The sequence below is a fragment of the Protopterus annectens genome, chromosome 11.part0, assembly GCF_019279795.1.
Source record: "Protopterus annectens isolate FY-2018-M chromosome 11.part0, PAN1.0, whole genome shotgun sequence".
NCBI classification, from domain to species: domain Eukaryota; kingdom Metazoa; phylum Chordata; order Ceratodontiformes; family Protopteridae; genus Protopterus; species Protopterus annectens.
In genome coordinates this window covers 59,518,904-59,539,287 of record NC_056745.1, presented here as the reverse complement: position 1 = coordinate 59,539,287, position 20,384 = coordinate 59,518,904, and the positions used below count along the sequence as shown (strand labels likewise).

At 35.6% G+C, this 20,384-nt stretch overlaps 1 protein-coding gene across 1 annotated transcript in view; it reads right to left on the bottom strand.

Moving 5' to 3' along the window:
• Window positions 1–20,384, bottom strand: part of CNTN1 (contactin 1) — a 1,190,489-nt gene that overhangs the window by 912,004 nt on the left and 258,101 nt on the right. Inside the window, exon 2 of the mRNA XM_044087442.1 lies at window positions 7,364–7,523. The gene's annotated coding sequence lies outside the window, so the exon portion shown is untranslated. The remainder of the gene's footprint in view (window positions 1–7,363; window positions 7,524–20,384) is intronic.

The window sequence follows — 20,384 nt, the reverse complement described above, 5'->3', positions numbered from 1 at the left end:
TCTGTCTTTTATTATATGTCATTTTAACCTTGTTGGAGCTTTTCTCCCCGGGACTCCACTGAAAATGGACATGTATCCAGTCGGACTATCCCGGTCAACAAATGTAAAATAAAATAAAATAAATAAAATAAAATTTTTGCACATGGGGTCAGGGTGTCCCTTTAACACTGACAATCATCTACAGCCAAGGTTTACACCACCAGATGGCTAGCCTTGCAGTGGAATTAGAGATGTCTGTTGAAATTTCTGTGGACTCTAAATAAACTAAGGTGTTCAGATCTTATCCATCATGTATCTAGAGAAAAAGAAGGGCACAGAGTGTCTACTTTTCTTTTAGCATATAAGTCATCCATGCTTAGAATTTTTGGTTCCTCTCAAACTTGGTTAAATATGCTGGTAGATGGACTTCATCCCACTATTATCTCAACATTCCCTGAGACAGCCACAAGTTTCCCCTCGGAAAGATTCCGCCTACTGTATGCTATGACAAAGGGCTGGCTTAGGCAACTTCCATCCATAGGCTGTTCCCAATGCCTGAGTATAATCTATAAATCAAACAAATCTGCGTTAATTAATGCAGGTAAATCACATAAGCTGTCTGCTTTATTATCTCCTTTTATTGCAATCCTTCAATTTGCTAGTTTGTAGCACAACTTTCCAGTTGAGGATTGGTTGAAAGCGGAGAATTATTTTGACATGTCAATTGATTTCTGAATGAGGTGCATGTCTTTTCAGCCCTTACAGCACAGTATAATTTGATGTATTTCACCATTTGTTTTATTTTCAGCTTATCTGTCTAGTGAGGCATGCATGTTCAAAGTGGCATTTAAAGTGTGTCATGAACTACTATTATAACAGTTTTTAACTTCTTTAGGGAAATTGGTCTGGGGTTCATTGGTACGCAGTAGGTTAGCTGCCACCTGAGGCAATTTTAAGCCCAGCCAACTTTTCCTTTAAAGGTGAGAATCAAACCCTGTACTTTATGTCTGTGAGGAAATGCTTTAACCATTATACAAAAAACATAAAAGAGGGTTGCAGCATGAGTCAATGGCCTGTGGAAAAGTAAAAATAAATGAAATATCCACAGCAGCATCCACCAGACCATCCAATGGTGAAGGTACCAAACAAAATAGAATAACAATAATACATTTATTAGGAAGTTGGCGCTTACATAGTGATAAACACCACTTCTTCAGACTCTAAAATTACATAAGAACCAGAACAAATATCTACTTCTCTCTGTAAGGGAAGCATCCAATCAAAATAAGATCAATTAGCCACTTAAGAGTCTAAAAGAAACAAACCTCTCTATATCTGTAATATACTAGATAGTGTAAAAACAATTATAATAATAAAAAAACACAACCAGTAATGTAATCATCAACACAGCAATAGAAAATCTAACAAAAAAATTGTTAAAAAGTTTTATTTTATTTAAAAAACATTCTATGTTTAAGAACGGGTTTAAGTGGGACTCTATCATTGAGCCTTTCCCCTTATCTGCTCTCAGTCTGGATTAGGGATTACCTATAGAATATTAGGAATGCAGTTTTAACCAATGCCCTAGCTAAGCATGTCTCGGTTTGCGGTCAAGCTCATTGCTTCAGGTTCCTGGTGATAGAGATCATCAGAGACAATGAAGGCTGGGGGGGGGGGTGTTAGTGAACAACACACAAACCTCAGAAATAAGGTGGCTTATGACACTGACAGCAGATAAGATGAAAGGGCTCAATGATAGAGTCCTTCTTAAACCCATTCTTTCAAATAGAATGTTTTTAAATGAAATAAAACTTTTTAATAATTTTTGTTAGATTTTCTATATAATATAAATGCACCAAAGCAAGGGTGACCATAGGAAAACTGATTACTTACCATGATTAATTCAACTCATTGAGTTAAGTATAACTAGGCTAAAGAAGTCAAAGTCTGTCATGTGCCTGACTTTGGCTTTTGTTTTTTTTTTTTTTATTATTATCATTAGCAGTATAAACTGAAATTGGGTATACTGTGCTTTGTATCCACTTTGTGATATCTGTGTGTCTTCCCAACTATCCATTTTTTTCAGAAAAGGATGTCACAAGAACAAAATAAAAGCTTATGACTGAAGGCATAGAAGGGTAAAAGTTCTGATAAAGAAAAAAAAATAATAGACTTTATAACAGGTAATATTCATGCTAAAATACCTGGTTGGACATTCAGCAAACTCTGTAAATGTGAATCTGTGTTCTAACATGGCCTATGACCTGAGCACACGTACACCTATGAGGCTATGAATTCTAATTTAATTCCACAATTAGAATTTAACATATTTGAATCAGAATATGTGTTTTATAACTAGTAACATTAACAAACTGTATAATGAGACATTTAATAGACTAAAGAAGGAAAGGAAGATTTTGATCATCTAGGGGGAAAGTACAACCATGGATATATTAATCATGATCATGTAGGGGGGGGGGAGTACAACCATGGATATATTAATCATGATCATGTGGGGGGGGGAGTACAACCATGGATATATTAATCATGATCATGTAGGGGGGAAAGTAAAACCATGGATATATTAATCATGATCATGTAGGGGGGGAAAGTACAACCATGGATATATTAATCATGATCATGTAGGGGGGAAAGTACAACCATGGATATATTAATCATGATCATGTAGGGGGGAAAGTACAACCATGGATATATTAATCATGATCATGTAGGGGGGGAAAGTACAACCATGGATATATTAATCATGATCATATAGGGGAGTACAACCATGGATATATTAATCATGATCATATAGGGGAGTACAACCATGGATATATTAAGCATGATCATGTAGGGGGGGGGAGTACAACCATGGATATATTAATCATGATCATGTAGGGGGGGAAAGTACAACCATGGATATATTAATCATGATCATGTAGGGGGGGAAAGTACAACCATGGATATATTAAGCATGATCATGTAGGGGGGGGGAGTACAACCATGGATATATTAAGCATGATCATGTAGGGGGGGAAAGTACAACCATGGATATTTTAAGCATGATCATGTAGGGGAAGTACAACCATGGATATATTAAGCATGATGATGTAGGGGGAGAAAGTACAACCATGGATATATTAAGCATGATCATGTAGGGGGGAAAGTACAACCATGGATATATTAAGCATGATCATGTAGGGGGGGGGAGTACAACCATGGATATATTAAGCATGATCATGTAGGGGGGGAAAGTACAACCATGGATATATTAAGCATGATCATGTAGGGGCGGGGGAAGTACAACCATGGATATATTAAGCATGATCATGTAGGGGGGAAAGTACAACCATGGATATATTAATCATGATCATGTAGGGGGGGAAAGTACAACCATGGATATATTAAGCATGATCATGTAGGGGGGGGGGAAGTACAACCATGGATATATTAATCATGATCATGTAGGGGGGAAAGTACAACCATGGATATATTAAGCATGATCATGTAGGGGGGAAAGTACAACCATGGATATATTAAGCATGATCATGTAGGGGGGGGGGGAGTACAACCATGGATATATTAAGCATGATCATGTAGGGGGGAAAGTACAACCATGGATATATTAAGCATGATCATGTAGGGGGGGGGAGTACAACCATGGATATATTAATCATGATCATGTAGGGGGGAAAGTACAACCATGGATATATTAAGCATGATCATGTAGGGGGGGGGAGTACAACCATGGATATATTAAGCATGATCATGTAGGGGAGAAAGTACAACCATGGATATATTAAGCATGATCATGTAGGGGGGGGTACAACCATGGATATATTAAGCATGATCATGTAGGGGGGAAAGTACAACCATGGATATATTAAGCATGATCATGTAGGGGGGAAAGTACAACCATGGATATATTAAGCATGATCATGTAGGGGGGAAAGTACAACCATGGATATATTAAGCATGATCATGTAGGGGGGAAAGTACAACCATGGATATATTAAGCATGTAACAGTAGGGGGGGAGTACAACCATGGATATATTAAGCATGTAACCGTAGGGGGGGGTACAACCATGGCTATATTAAGCATGATCATGTAGGGGGGAGTACAACCATGAATAATTAAATGATCATGTAGGGGGGGGAGTACAACCATGGATATATTAAGCATATAACAGTGGGGGGGAGTACAACCATGGATAAATTAAGCATATAACAGTACGGGGGAGTACAACCATGGATATATTAAGCATATAACACTAAGGATGAAAATATCAGGTGAGTCTGAAAACTTGCTCTTTTTTAAAAAAGTCATTAAAAAAAGGGGAGAAATAGCAGAATACATATGTTGTACCCTTTTCAGAGCTTTATGTATACCATTTATGCAACCATTCCAAGTGAATCGTTTTCACCACCATATAATGAAGTCATTTCATACAGTACATAAACCATCCAACTATTACTCAAAAACAAATATTAAGTTCATGCAAACATATAATCTAGAAATTAAAACAAATATTCTTACAGGAGTGTATAGAACCTTCAAGTGGCTTTGAACATCACAACTCTGTTAACTTGTTTTTTTTTTTAATTCTTTCTTTAAAGTCAAGGCAACTTGGAGAATATGAGCTTAAGTACAGTAACCATGAAAGTTCTGCTCTGATACTTAATTATACAAATAGTTACATTTTTTCTTACACTTCAGCATGTATCAAAGCAATCAGGTAGCACTGGTAGAATTGCCTCTCTTGTTATGAAGGGAATAAAAATATTTCTGCCAGCATGAATCTATACTGAATATTTAGTGAGATAATTGTATGCTGGGTATAACATTATAAAGAAAGTTAACATTTAGTGCTTATTATAACTTCTAACATCCAGGTTAAGACCCAAACAGAATCTAATTCTTTAAAGATATTTATTCTCAACAATTTTGATATTTAGACTTCTTTTTGAATGAGCTACCTGTCTCACTCAATAAATGTTAGCATTTGTTTGACTTGATATTTTCAAAAGGCTCAGGATGCGGACATTATCCGAAAACTGATCCTTTGAAAGAAGCCTTTGAGAGCTTCAGTGAATCTAAAGAATTACAGACAGCCCAGTGTTAAAGGTCACTGGGTCATCGTGACTTTTTAATGACATATTTCCAATGACAGAAAAAAATGCCATTTTTATATCATACAGAGCTATACAGATATGAATCGTAGTTGTGATGTAATGGCATCTGAATCCTGATATAGTCCTGTTTCTGGATCCAATTTCATCTGACGTGTTATGTATTTAGTTATTTCATCTAGTTTGCAGTACATCTGACATATACACATACACACACACACGCACACACACACACACACACACACACACACACACACACACACACACACACACACACACACAGACACAGACACACACACAGACACACACACACACAGACACACACACACACAGACACACACACACAAACACACACACACAAACACACACACACACACACACACACGCACACATGTTCAATGGGACAATATGATTTCTTTAACTTATACCACTGGATTCTAGTGTTGAAAACCTAGCCATCTCAACACACATATCTGTTGATAAGATGACCCAGTACCCCAGTCAAAAGCATGCTGTTTTACCACAGATGTTTGGGAAAAATTAAAATAAATACTTTTTAAGATTATCTCATAACATATTAATGACCACTCTGGTCTCTGACAAAGACTATATTTCATTAAGTTTATGGCAATGTTTGCCTGCATAATAAATACTAACTCAGGAACCAGACTGATGAAGTTAGGGCACAGATTTAAAGCAATCCATCCCAAAATTTTATCTGGAAACTTTCTATGTAACCTAACATTATATAAACTGATACATGGATCATGGCCGAATTAGACAATTCCTGTTGAATCACTGGACTGTTTTGTCAAATTTGGAATTAAACTAAGTTACTGTCCCCGACAGAAGGGGCAATCTCTAATAACCCCTAGGCAGGGTCTTTGCTTCACACACTTATTAAATACACCACCTCTGATGTCATAAAGGAGAGTTGTAAAATTTGGCAAAATGGTCTTGAAGTTAAGGAGAAATCAAAGGCTGGCTGCATTTCATTTTTTTTTGTGACTGAGTTAATACTTATTGTAAGACAGTATAATTACAATTCTAAGACACTTTAAGCAGTCTAATATTCTGAAAACAGAACAAGACTAATGTGCTGCATAGTTTTGTTTTTCACCCTGTAAATCCTTACATTATTTTAGGATTATTTGGGTCTGTCATTCCCAGCTGTATGTATTCTGTGATTTTATAAATCACTGGCTTAGTTTAGGATTATTCTGAACTGCGATTTGCCCAACTATGTAGAATTACTGTTGTCAGTAACAATGCATGACACTGCAGTCTATTACTGTTTCTTAACTTGGAATCCATACATATGGCTAAAAATAACATCTGTTCCACAAATACACTGTTCATCACAATATTTATGCATAAAAATAACTGGAGGGCTTTAACCTGCATCAATAAATGTACAGGCAACTATATCACAACATTAAAATAATAAGCAAGTATAAAAGTGAATTTAATGTGGTGTTGGTTCTTATTTTGTCTATTTTCCATAATGCTGTCAGTGTAAGAAGTGCATTTATTTGTAAAGGGCTCCAGTCTGTTAGACGACATCCAGGACAACTCCACCTTTTTTATTTAAGACGAGAAACATCATATATGCTTCTGTACATGTTTCATCTATGCACTGCTTTAGGGTATACATGAATACTTTACTAGACAAAAGGAGCACAGACACCAGTAACAATTTTTACTAAGTTGTGATATCGAATTGCCTTCAGCTGGTAATCATTATAATAGACGTCTATAACAATTCTTCTATGGATTTGTGCTAGTACAAATAACAAAGCCCTGTTATGTACTGCTTATTAGTATAAATGGGGCACTGTGTACACTAGTTAACCTAAAACTAATGTAAATGGGGTTGCTCCTTTACAAATATCACCAAATGCTGCATTAGAAGAGACACTGATAGGAGAGTTTTATTAAGATAGCAACGTTCACACCACAAATTTTACTCAATATTTTGCATGCCACTACAATGCTTTTTCAAAGGTACAGATTGTTTCCAACATTTAAATATGACATAAAATAACATATATTCATGCTTAAGTAATTTGGGTGACCAGAAAGGTGATACCCAAGTAAACATAACACAATGTTTGGTCCTTTCCTGTTAACATTTAGTATGTGCATAACCTAATTAAACCAAAAGCCTGCTCTTGTGTAATTCTTCTCAGACTGTGTAGTACTGCACACTAGTGACATTTATTCAAATTTTGATGCTGAATAAGTTTAACTTACCTGCACTTTGGTCCCTAACACTTCTGCTTTCAGGTTACTTATAAACACTGACACGGCAGAGGCAGGGTTTGGACCATGAGGCCACAGATGGAGTTCAGATATTCAGTATGAGCATACTATGTCGTCTAGCCAAGTGACAGTAAGTAGTTGTGATGACATCCTAGGAGAAAGGAAATATTCATTAAAGAACACAATGTAATGAGTTAAGAAGTTAACAGTAAACAAGTATCCTGTTTCAAACATCAGTTGTGAAAAATCATCTTTGTAGATTTTATTAAAGACATACTTTAAAGTGCTTCTTAATCAAACTTTTTCTTACTTTTTAATGAATAATAGACTATACAGACTGAATCTGCCTGAACTTATTTTACCGTATTATTATTATTATTATTATTTCTTTCTGTTTTAATATGATGTGGCAAGCAATACCTTACAAAGTTCAGGTCATATGGTTCTAAAGTCTTAATTCCATGGAAGGGTAAAAGCCCTTCAAGACATATATACTTCATGGTCTCCTTCTGGATGATAATAATAAAATCAATGACGATGACAACAATAATAATATTAATAATAATAACAATATTAATAATAATAACAATAATAATAATAATAATAATAATAACAATAACAATAACAATAATAATATTAATAATAATGCATCTATTTATTTCATGATTAATCTGACAAATTACATTTCTCCTAGATATGTGGGGTTTGGAGAGTGGCCTAATGGTTAAGGTGTTTGCCATGCAAACACAAGGTACAGGGTTTGAGTCTCACAAGGGATAATTGGCTAGGTTTAAAATGGCTTGCAAGGGCAGGTAGCCTAGTACTAATCTATGAACCTATATAAGTAAACTGTTGGCAGCTTATCTACAGACCCCATGACACTAGCTTTCTACTAATAACCTATAAAAAAGTAAAACAAAACAATTATTTTGAGAGAAAAATACCAGCTCCATGCAAGGGTTCCATGACCCTCCATACTGAACTTTACCATTCTAACTCCAAGGTTTCTACATGTTCGGGAAAGTGAAACGCATGATGACAGAAGACTGGTTGATGAAATTATACCTTCAGCAGGGATGGCACTTCTCAATCAAGCTGGCAATGACAAATCTAATGATAAAGAGCTCATCTTTGTCAGTTAGGCATTCACAACATTTCTGTGTATACAGTGGACTAGAATGTGCCACCTTTCTATCAGGAATTCATTAGAAGTCATCTGAAACCCATCTGATGTTTTCTATCATTAATCAGATTACATATCATTTGCTTTACATTTATGCACTCAGCAATAAACAGCTTTTAGTCCGTGTCCCTGAGACTTGGTGCTGTAATTTTCTTCGAATATATAGTTACTGCACTCATTTCTTCTCCATTTCTATTTAATAATGTATTGCTGTATCTCATGCATTTACGGTATGGCATCATTAACGTCCATGTTCTACAAGCAACTGGTTCACAACCTTGTTGGAGTGAGTCCTCATGGGATCTCTCGATCCTGGTTATCAAACATTAAATATATAAATAAAAATAAGGAAGTATTCCCACTGAATCAAAACTGTTGTGTGCTTTCACTTTTGAAAAGCTGCTACACTGACAGCTGTCAAGTTGCTTTCCTGTCAGCATCGAACACTGCTTGAATGACTCCATGTTATGTTTTTTTCAATCCCACCTTCTCCTCTAGATTGATGCCAGAATGATAGGCCACTTCAAAAAAAAAGGGAGCCGTGACTGACCAGGTAAATATAGAACTATCAGTGTCATCAGCCTTATCTGTAAGGTGATGGAGTGCATCATTAGGAACTTCATAAACAAGGACATAAGCGAGCTTTAAACCCTGGACCCTAACAAATTTGTCCTCCTTGATTTGCTCTGACAGTCTTAAAGCACTGCTGAGAGAAGGCTGCTGCCTTGCCAGTAAAGCCTAAAAATATCTAGTCCTGTGCAACCTCCAACACATCTATAAACAAATATCACCCTACACACCCACTAAAGAGACCTAATTGACCATCAAAACATAAATCAGCTCTATTGCTGGGATACATATACTTTGCAGAAAATAACTCTTTTATGGAACAGACAACCCTTGGAAGTAAAGCAGAGTAGGTCAATGACCCTTTCTGAGCATATCCTTGAGGACTGTATGAGCAACCATAAGTACATCCCCTTATAGTCCTTATATTAAGGGGCCAAAAGTAAGTAGAGGTCTGCTTTAGTTTATGTCTTGGTAAACTCGTGATATTGTGGCTAGGCTACAAATGGTCCTGTGGGCCAACATGCTCATATGAAGTTATGATACTATATAGGGGTTCCCTTCATAATTATAGAAGCACACCCGTGTTTAAGGTATGAACCTATATAGGGGTTCCCTTCATAGTTATACAAACATACCAGTACTAAAGGTATGAACCTATATAGGGGTTTCCTTCATAATTATACAAACATACCAGTACTTACGGTAAGAAGTTATACAGGGGTTCCCTTCATAATTATACAAGCATACCAGTACTAAAGGTATGAACCTATATAGGGGTTCCCTTCATAATTATACAAACATACCAGTACTAAAGGTATGAACCTATATGGGGTTCCCTTCATAATTATACAAACACACCAGTACTTGCTAATGATGAAACTTGACAGGTTCTACTGTGTTTTTTTTTTATTTCTTGCCTCAGAGTGAAACAACTCCCAAGTTGATTATATTTAGTAAGGGTGATGTGGGCACAAAAGTGGTCCTACTACTTCTTACTAAAACTATGCCCTCTGAACATTACTTGCTTAGCTGCAACTGCATGAAATCGAAAAGGTTCTTTGCAAATGCATCACACTAAAAAAAAAACAAAAACAACAAAATATATATATACATTGCGGGATGACCAGCCACTTCTTCTCCACATGTAGCAGCCTTCATGCTCCAACCCCTTACATTAGGATTCTCTGTTTTACATCACAGCAACCCCTATAAAAAGCCATTCAGTAAAATGCTAAAACAAGTCTTGCTGTTTCAGCAGGATGTTCTGACCAAACAGTACAATTTGAGCAGGTTTATCCACACTGTGCCTGAATACAATAAGCAGACAGTGAAAAGGTGCAAGTCTCTTACGCAATGAAGCTTGAGTAACTAAAAAACAAGCTCTGCAAAAGTGAGCCTCTGAATGACACTCACGAATCTCTCTCTCTCTCAATATATATACATAGGCATATATTGTTATATTGATATGCAGATAGAGGTATAGATATCTCAGACATGCCAAAGCGCTCTGAGTGCAAATGAGCACAATGAGTTTGAGTAGTTAGTATTACACAAACACACACACACATATACACATATGGATATATATCTCTATGAGAAAAAAAAATATATATATATTTAAATAGAGAGAGATAGATATACATATATACAGCTATGCACACACACATATGAATGTGTGTCAGTTCCTGTGTGTGTGTGTGTGTGTGTGTGTGTGTGTGTGTGCAGGTATATATATATATATATATATATATATATTTATATATATATATATATATATATATATATATATATATATGGGTTCTATACACTAGATCGAATTTTCACTAATACAAAATAGTGCATGGAATGCTCATTGCAGCGAAAGTGCACTTAATCAAAAGTGCACTTACTCGAAGTTCAGTAAAACAAATGGGTGTTGTACTGAACTTCCGTGCAGTACTCACAGACCTTAGGGTTTAGGCATTACCCAAAAACATATTTTCAAAGCCCACATGATTCAACTGTCATATAGATTATTCATTCCAAAATATGAATAAACAGAAATATGCACCACAATATTTTATCATGAAATATGAATCCATAGTAATATATGTCTTGTTTATTCATTTAACTTTTACGCCTTTAAATCTTGCTGCAAAGTCATTGTTAATTAATGGCTAGAATTTTATTCCTTTTTCCATTTTTACTTAAGACATTTGGTAAATAATTGTTTTTTTCAGTTTGTGAATTTTTAATGCTGTTGTTTTGTTTGGGTGTATTCTGTACTGATACACACACACACACACACACACACACACACATATATATATATATATATATATATATATATATATATATATATATATAAACAGATCAACAGATCCTTGAAGTAAGGTTCAACAGTTTACCAGATTTAGAGGGTAAGGTGTCTCACATCCATAAGGAAAAACAAATTGTAGGGAAACCTGGTACTTTGCAAGAAATAAAGTTGATGTCTGATACTCCTTAAAATCAGGAAAAAAGAAATATGAACTGTAGACAAGCACTTCTGAGACTTTAAAGAAATCAATTACGACTTGTTTAGAAAGTGATAATTCTTTAATGAAAAATAAAAGATAATAAACAGACGAGGGCTTTTGCTTTTAAGCAAGCTTCATGACTGTGAAATGTGCATGCTCTTGGAGATAACCTTAAAGTATTCAACTTTATTTACATTTATTAGGGGAACAAGCATCCCATGCATGCCCATGTACTGAAATATTCTAACTTTGAGATCACATAGCACTGGGGTAAGGGGATATTCCCCAGTCCCTGTACTGTAGTAATCTTGCACAATTGTCCACCATCTGAATTGTTGACCAAAGTGTGCCAGCAAAACATATGTCAGCCTTAATGACAGACAGATCTATACAGATCTATACATAAATGCATGTATAGTTCATTGCTTTCACTGACAGAAGATAGAATAATGTGTTAAAAATACTACTGTGGGGTTCTCTTTTACTGGCTGTTTTCTCCTTGAGACTCAAATATGAGTTGTAAATCGATCTATCGATCTTTATACAGCTTTATTTTTCCTTGAAATTCCGAATACGGACTCAAGGAAAGCAGAAGAATGGACTAAATCTGTTTAATTAAATTAGTCTACTAGGGTTGAGTTGATGATATTTGAAACCATTAATCTTTTAACAAAACATTTTTACTAGACTGTTTTCTTTTTTACCGGTATTCTTCAAGACAAATTTATCAAATAATGTAGATGATTGGTATTTTCTGAAGATCAAGAAACAAGCTTTGTTTTTTCTTACTGTCATTATACCCAGGTTATATGTCACTCCTATAACTGATAAACACAATGTTCAAGCAGAAACTCCTAATTTATTGACTGGGATATACATTAGAAATTGCTCTTGTGGTATAAATAGGTAAATGCTCATTTGTTTGTTCTTCAAAATTTGAATAAGTTAAAGGACAGCTTTACTTTGTTACAGTATTAACCTAGTCTATTTAGGTAAAGAGATTTTTTTCACCACTGAGGTACCAGAGCGGTCATTGTTAGGCCTGGTCTGAGGGGTCACTGTTGGTCCTGGTCCTTTTCTATGTCTACGTAACTGACTTTGCAGAACAACTGAAACAAACAGGTTGCATTTTTTGGTAATGGCACAAAGGTAGGTAGTAAAGCTAGTACACGAGATAGGATATGAATGAAAAGGCGAAAGGAATGGTTCAAAATGTGTCACTAATATTCAATACACAAATGCAAAAATAGGGGGTTGCTTTAGAAGCTCCAAGTTTCAAAACTTCCAACTTCATATGGTTGAGACCATAAAATTGAAGTTTTGAAACTATGAATGGTTTAAATGTAGATCGTCGTACAGCATGGAATGGGAAAATGTACGGTTCTCTTCACTGTAGTGTGATCTTGCAGTTGGTATATTTAATTAGCAGGGTGATGGGGGGGGGGGTAAGCCCCCTGCATAAACATAAAAAAATTTGTTTCTATTTTTTTGGATTGAAGTTTCAAACTTTTCAAAACTTCAATTTTATGGTCTCAACCATATGACGTTCAAAGTTTTGAAAGTTCAAGCTTCCAAAGTAGATCCAACAATAAGACATCTTGCAAGCAGTAAACTGTAAAGTAAACACATATTTGCAGGGGATGAAGTTACAACAATAGAAATATAAAGTGACCCAAGGTACTCATATCAAATGATCTGTAGATAAGCAAGCAGTGTGAAAAGCAAAGTAGTCAGCCTCAGGAAAAAGCATATCCTGTAGAAAATAAGGCAGCTGCTGATACAACTCTACTGCCAGTAGTATTATAAGCAGATATAGAAACAACATTTTCAACAAGATATAATCATGAAAAGAGTGACAGCTAAAGAGAGCTGCAAAAATTGTGCGTTGTTTTATCCAGAGCAGTGCAAACAAATTAAAAAAGAGATTAATATCTGCAGTACAAATCTTAAAAAAAGATATACAAGAACAAGAGGATGTTATTAGAAAACAGAGTAGATAAGCCTCAAGAGAGATATGAAAAGGAACTTTTTTGACAGAAAGCGTGAGAGTGAATGGCAAAATTAAAACAGTGACAGCATTCAATAATGAGCGTGTGTCGAATATAATGAAGTTCTTATGCAGACTGGAAAGAAAGAAATCGACTCCTTAAACAGCTCATGCAGAAGATAGCAAAACAGGCAATATAGTGTCTAGGCAGCCATGATTTGTAATTATGATAATTGTTTCTATGTGTCTACACCAAAAACACCCTGACTATAGCAGCAGATTCTACTGCTATATCATCTGACATGACAGAGCTCTGTGAATAATGAATTTGGCAAGTATTATTTTAAAATAAACATTAAATAATGCTGACAAAGATAATTACACTTTTTAGAAAGATGACATATGTCCATCAAACGCTCCTTACCAGCTTCTGGAAAGTGACTCAGTAAATGGCACAAAGAAACTCTATCAGATTGCAAAGCAAAGGCAGAAAGATTTTAAGGAAGATGCTTATCAAGCAGTACAGATTTGGGAGAGCCAGGAAAAAGGCAAGAGGAAACAAGAACATCCAACAAAGGGGTGAATGGACTGCATCAGAGAAGATATGCAACAGCCAGGAATGACTGTTGAAGAAGAAAGGAGGGTCGAACTGAACTCAGAGGTGACATCAGTTGATGTGACACCCTGAAGCCATGTAAAAAATGGAAAAAGTGTGTCGTTCAATTTGATGATGATGATGATGATTACATCTATTCCCCTCTCCCCAATACACTTAAACAACTAAACATTATAAGTTTCCTGTAGTTCACTTCCACATTCTAGTAAAATCCTTCTAGTGGATACCAGACAAAATTATTACATCACTCTCTGTTTTGGGGTTAAGCTTGAATTTATGCATAATAGACTAAGTGTGTAATATTTGGCTGCAGGAATAGAATGAGTCCAGTTGTCAAAATAGTGCCAAGAGGTTTACGAGTGCTGAAGATGCCCAAGACTGGCTCTATGTATCCTGAACTTTTGTGCAAATGGCAGCAACTCAACCTTGAGGTGAGTGTTAAATACATGACACTCTTAAATGACTTCTTTTTACCTGAAGAACTCGAGCTACGTGATAGGATCAAAAATACACAACACTCTGTTGCTGCCAAGTTTCCTGCAACTGTGGTAGATAAATTAACTGAACGTTTAGTTGATAATGTGTTCCTGTATGAAAAGAAACTACTCGAGCAGAAATGCTCTAAAATTCAAAGAGATACCGTAGGCTTTAAAAACGGACATGTCTTCACATGGTCTAGAGTAGATTCTGTTAGACTGAATGAGGCAGATAGACATAGTTCAAATTCTGTCTATGTATGAACTGGACTTAATAATAGAGAAATGTTAAATGATGTTGATGCACAGATTGTTAATACTAACCATATGCAAGTTTCAAATGTTTTAAACAATGTGAATATGCATGACAATGCGAATAGTGCAATTAATGATAATGTGCGGATTTATATGGGGGATAGTGGTAATAGGGTACATGTGTTTGATCCAGCTAAGGGTTTAATATCCAGTACTTCCAATTTGCATGTAGGAGTACAGGATGAGACTAATGAGCATATAACTACTGAAATTATGTCGCACAAATCCAGAGAGACAGTTGTTAGTGCTAGAATTATATCTAACTCAGCTCCAGATCCATCTGTCAGAAGGAAGGATTCTCCTTTAGGCCAACTGAGAGGTGTCAATTGATACACTCCTTTCCCAATCAACGAGGTTCACAGAGGGGGGAGGAACAGATCAATGAGCCGAGGCAGACAGAAATGCAAGGCCTTGGGGGGGGAAGTATACTGGACCCACACAAGAAAATGTGGGAGAGAATACCGAGACATTAACTTGGAATCTCTTGGAGAGAGAATTAAGTGTAGAAGAAATTGAAATCCTTAATAAGGGTCTTTCTTTTATTCCATCAGCTAAGAGCAACATTACTGATTTAGTAACTGATATTAAATTGTTAACTCGTAATGTTCAATTAATGTTAGAGTATAGAAATTATCCCAAGTTGATGGACAAAACAGTTTTTAAAAAATCGAGTACCTATATACCTGTTTTACACCCCCTTTTTAATGCTTTCACGAAGATGATTGAAGATGATCTACACAAGTTAGACCATGAAAATAGAAAAAGGAAGTGGCATGGTAACCTTACACCTAAATTAAGAACAGCTATGAACAGACTGAGGGATGACAGAGATATTATAATTAGACCTGCAGATAAGGGGGGACCCATTGAGGTTATGGATACTACTAAATATCAACAAAGCATGGTTCTTATGTTAAGTGACTCTAGATTTTATGATATAATACAGATGGATGAGATAGGGGTCCGAGTTAACAGAATTTTTCTAGTGTTAAAAGATTTACTTTTTAGTGAAGTCATAGATGAAGAGTTGTTTGATTTTCTATCTGTGTCAAATCCTCTGATCCCCATTATCCAAGGACTACCTAAAGTCCACAAAAACCCTCTGGATCCCCCCATGAAACCTACTGTGGCAGGGAGAGATTGGGTCACCAAGCCTTTGTCTTTGTACTTGGAAAAACATCTTAGACCCTTAGTAGATACATTTCCGTATGTATTAAAATATACAAAACAGTTCCTGTTAGCTCTTTATAATCAAGTGACTACATTACCTAGTGACTCATATTATAAACTGGTAACTCTAGATGTCCAATCATATTCACAGTGATCCCAAACTGAGATGGGATTGAAAGCATCTCTAGATGCCTGCAAGATAATACCAACTACATGTTGATACAAGTTGATTTTGCTGTGTGCTTTGTTAGAAATAATTTTGGAGAACATCTTTTTGTTTAATGGAGTGACTTACTTTCAGAAGGATGGCGTGGCTATGGGCACTTCATGTGCCAATAGCTACGCCAACCTGGTCATGGTAGATTGGGAGAAAGGCAAACTATTTAAATTAAATAGTTTTAAAGAGCATGTCATCTTTTATACTCGGTTTGTAGATGACCTGTTTCTTTTATGGACAGGGACAGATGAAGGCCTATGAGAATTCTTTGAGGAGATTAACGGCTTATCACACTTTCTGAATTTTGCAGTGAATAGTTCAGATAATTGGATTGCTTTTTTAGATGTTTATATTGAAAGGTTACCAAATGGGCTTCTTAATACGAGGGTTTATAGGAAAGCATGCTACAAAAATTCACTTTTACACAGAGAAAGTATGCACCCCCAATTATGTTTTTAAGAATTTAATCAGAGGACAAGCCATGCGAGCATCTAGAATGAACCCTAATTATGATGGATTTATTCATGAACTATCTGATTTGAGCGATAGGCTCTTACAGAGATCATATAAGATAAATGAGGTGACCATGCATTTTGAAGGGATGCATAACATGAGAGATAGTATAGCACGTCCCTATTTTCCCATCAAACCCCAGTGGAGAATGAGTTACCTCCTTCAGAGACTTCTAATGATTCTGTAGTGAAATTATCCATTAATTATACTCAGGATATCAATAGAATCAAAGAAGTATTTATTAGAAACTGGGGTATTTTGATTGTCGATCCTAAGCTCAAGAAGATGGTGGGGGAGAATCCTAAGTTCACTTTTAGGAATAAATTGAACTTACAGAGGCTCTTATGTTATCCGAAGGAATTAAGCAGGAGTACAGACGATAGCCCTGCTATAGGCACCTTACCTTGTAATCATTGCAATTTCTGCAAATTTTTAGACAGTAATCCTCATTTCATACATCCTTCCACCTCTCAAAGCTTTAGGTTTTAGTTACATGCTAATTGTAACAAGTCACATGTCACCTATTTAACTAGATGTATAGCCTGTCCAGCGTTTTATGTAGGTAAAATGGACAGGCGGTTTAGTGAAAGGATTAGGGAGCACCTTTATCACATACGCACACAATCTACATGCAATGCCCTATCCAAACATGTTTTAGAAACAAACAGTCAGCATAATTTCAAGTTTCAGGTCATGCAAGTCAACATTCCTAGTATTAGAGGTGGGGATGTACGGAACTACATGGAAAGGATGGAATTACAGTGGATTATCAGACTTAGAGCAGATCATAAGCCAGGACTTAACGATAAGATCCCCCTTAAACCTATCCTTAAAAATAGGAGGCTTACTGTCAGATAAACTTGCATGTTTTTTATAAGCTATATTTTATACATGAATTTTATATACAGTTTATTAATTATGTGTATCTTCATGTTTTATATTTTTACTTTGGAGATATTTATTAGTTAAATAATATATGTTTTTAGTGTAATCGTTTTTTAAATTTAGTATAGGACGTGGTCATATTTTTAAATTAGTATATATTGACCTTTGTTTTGAATGAAATTGTTTAAAGGTCTGAGGAAGCCCAGAAGGATGAAAGTGCTTACCTATTTGATCTTTGCTATCAATAAATCCAGTGGTTTACAACATTTTTGCGTGGATTTATATCAGAAGGAACTTTCAACTTGGCACAGTGTTTTGAACTGCTATTTTTATATGCTGACACATTTTATCAGCCTTGGATTGCTCATATACTTTTTTCTTTTATTATTCAGTGTCTTTTTAAGTAATAAGAGCATTTATTCCATGGTTACATTTGTTTCGTTGTTTTTTATAAAAAAAATAAATACATAAATTGACTTACTTCCAATATGGTAACAATCTGTGACTAGTTAAATAAGGTCACATGTTCTTATCCGATACTCATTCCATTTTTATCCAAACTGAAATTATTTTTTGGTTTGTATTTCTGCTTGTCTGATATCTTTATAAAAAAGTATAAGATATATTTTAAAATAAAACTGTTGCATTTTTTCCTGTGTAAATTAGAACTGTATAAGATGAATTCTCTTACTCTTCCACATTCAGTGGGCGTTAAGAATGCAGAATGCTATATAAATCAGCCATTTTAATGATTTGATTAGCCTGTTCTATATTATCATGGTTTATCTAGATAATACTGTTCAAATTCTTCCATTCACCATCATTCACTAAACCCTCATGATCTGATACAGAACCAGAGTCAGCACAAGGATTAAACCCATTAAAATCTATGTGGTTAATTTTTACAGCTTTTTTACTAAGAAAAACATGCAGCTCTCCAATAATGGAGGAAAAAGAAGCATAGTGTAGAAATGTGATTCACTGTCAACCGTCTGGTTCTGAATCGTGCTTCTGTCAGTTCACGCTCAGTGTGCATCCCATGATCGAATACAATGTGCAGTGGGATGGAACACTGACAGTGATGTTAAAGGAAAACCCCATACTAGAACTAAAAAAATCTATTTTGTTCACTATGTCTTTCTTTTCTGAACTATTTTAGAGTTTTAGTGTTTTTCCACAAATGGCTACCAACTGGACTTAACATATCAACATAATCTTGTTTTTCTTCAAGCCTTTCTCTTTCCCATAATCCATTTCAAGTCTGCTTTATGTGTCATGCTAGACATAAGGAAGTAGTGGTGTATTCCCATGCCACTGACATATAATGGCATTCACTGTCATCTTTTATACCTTCTGTAATAGGACTGCCACTTTTATTTCTTGAATGGCTCTCATTTGTGCATGTCTCAGGGCCCGTTTTACAGTATACTAAGGAATCGTAGAGCTGCAATGAAATAAGTAGCTAAATTGCAGGCCTTTGTTCAATGTATCCTTTTGTGGTCCAAGATGAATTGACAGGTCCTCCCCCACACTACTTCTGAGGTGTCAAACCTGTCACTGCAGACAGAGATCATCACAGTTTCATGTGTGACAACTGTGACTGGAAAGGAAAGGATTTGAGAATAATTCTGTTCCCCAGTGTCTGCAGTGGAAAGATTTTTATTTTATGTATTATGTTTTTACCTGAATGTGTTAGAAAATGTTTTATTTTCATTTGTTTTATAACTAATGTCATGTCTTTTTTTCCCTTTACTAAGTCTACAACAAAAATATGAATAACTTTGTATTCCTTAACTTTGGATATCTATTTTTTTTCTGAGGACCAGATGTCTTGTAGCATTATATTTTCTATCCTTTCTTGTTATTCTGCTCATATAGTGATTTGTTAAATTACACAAAAATCACTCTTCTACAAACCTGACTTCTTGATAATGTAACAGTAAAATTAAGGGACTGGAATATAATTTTATTCTCCAGTCTGTGCTGTGGGAAGAGTTTTTTTGGAGGGGGATTATGAGTATTGTAGGAAATTCTTCATCAGTTGCATTTGTTTTATAACTGTTATTTTTTTCTTCTTACTATAGTGTTCTGCAATTCTACAACTTTCATTTCCTTACCTTTTCTCTTTTAATGATATTTTGCTCCTTAACTGATTTCTTAATGTGCAACACAATCGCTCTTCAGCAAAACTGACTCTTTGATAATGACACAAGCACTAGCTATGCATTGGGCACCATATGTATTAAAAATTACTCTGTGTACTTTTGGAGGAAACTGCACTCCTGATGGTTACAACCATCAGTGAACTGAGGCATGCAGCAATGCATTCATGTTCCTTTAACAGGAATCCTTCTTTAGAAGTATGCCACAAGAAAGCATAAATGATCTTATAAACATTATCAGCGTACCCAGGAGCGGCCTTAGGTCAACTGGTGCCCTAGACAAAAGGGCTCCATGGTGCCCCCACCACAACACAAGGTGCCCCATCCTGGTCTACCTACATCAAATAAATACTGGGAAAGTGCCCCTGCTAGAGTGGCGCCCTACGCGACCGCCTAGTTGGCCTATGCCTAAGGCCGACT